The 664-nt window shown below is 43.1% G+C and overlaps 1 pseudogene; it reads left to right on the top strand.

Annotated features, from left to right (window-relative positions):
- Nucleotides 1-92, top strand: LOC117799602 (annotated as a pseudogene; the record flags this gene model as incomplete).
- Between the last annotated feature and the right edge of the window lie 572 nt (nucleotides 93-664).

Below are 664 nucleotides of genomic sequence, written 5' to 3'. Positions count from 1 at the left end.
CTCCGGATGTGCTGACCCCTGCGATTTCCCCAAATGTGGGAAACTCGACTGCATAATTTGTGGTAGTGGGGACTGCGTTCGCGCTTTCCCCTGGCAAGTGTCCTGAAAAACAGACTTCGGTGTAGGGTTTTCTCTTTTGGTCAAGTAATACAGGGAGTGGTTTTAATTTTTGTGCACTTGATTGTGATTTTAGATGGTCTATGGGGTTTCTGGTGGTGGAAGAAGCGAGTCTTTAGGGGAGCTGGGAGGTAAACTAATTGAAGTAGGATCGTTATGAAGTTTTTCCCTGAGAATGGCCGGGGTGCCACTGCTTGTCTTTCTTTCATTACTTCTCCTCCTGCTTGTGCTGTCTCAAATAAGATTTTTAGAGTAAAATAAAAGATGTTTGACCTTGCTCCTCCGGTGTCGANGAATAAAACAAAAGATGTTTGACCTTGCTCCTCCGGTGTCGATTTTGAATCTTGGATAGCATTTTAAGGCCCACCATTGCCTGGAGACTAGTTTCTTAGAATAAATTCTGAGGGTTATTGGAAAAAAAGAAGGAAGACTAGAAATACTAAGGGAGTGAATGTTAGTGTGTAAATAGTGCAATCCATGCTTTGGTCCTCAAGGGATGTGTGTATTCTGGCTTTAGGAAAAAATCCTGTGACACTGAAGTGGGTCT

The sequence above is a fragment of the Ailuropoda melanoleuca genome, unplaced genomic scaffold (assembly GCF_002007445.2).
Source record: "Ailuropoda melanoleuca isolate Jingjing unplaced genomic scaffold, ASM200744v2 unplaced-scaffold53467, whole genome shotgun sequence".
Taxonomy (NCBI): Eukaryota; Metazoa; Chordata; class Mammalia; order Carnivora; family Ursidae; genus Ailuropoda; species Ailuropoda melanoleuca.
The sequence above is the reverse complement of the archived record's forward strand: the minus strand, read 5'-3'. Positions and strand labels throughout refer to the sequence as shown.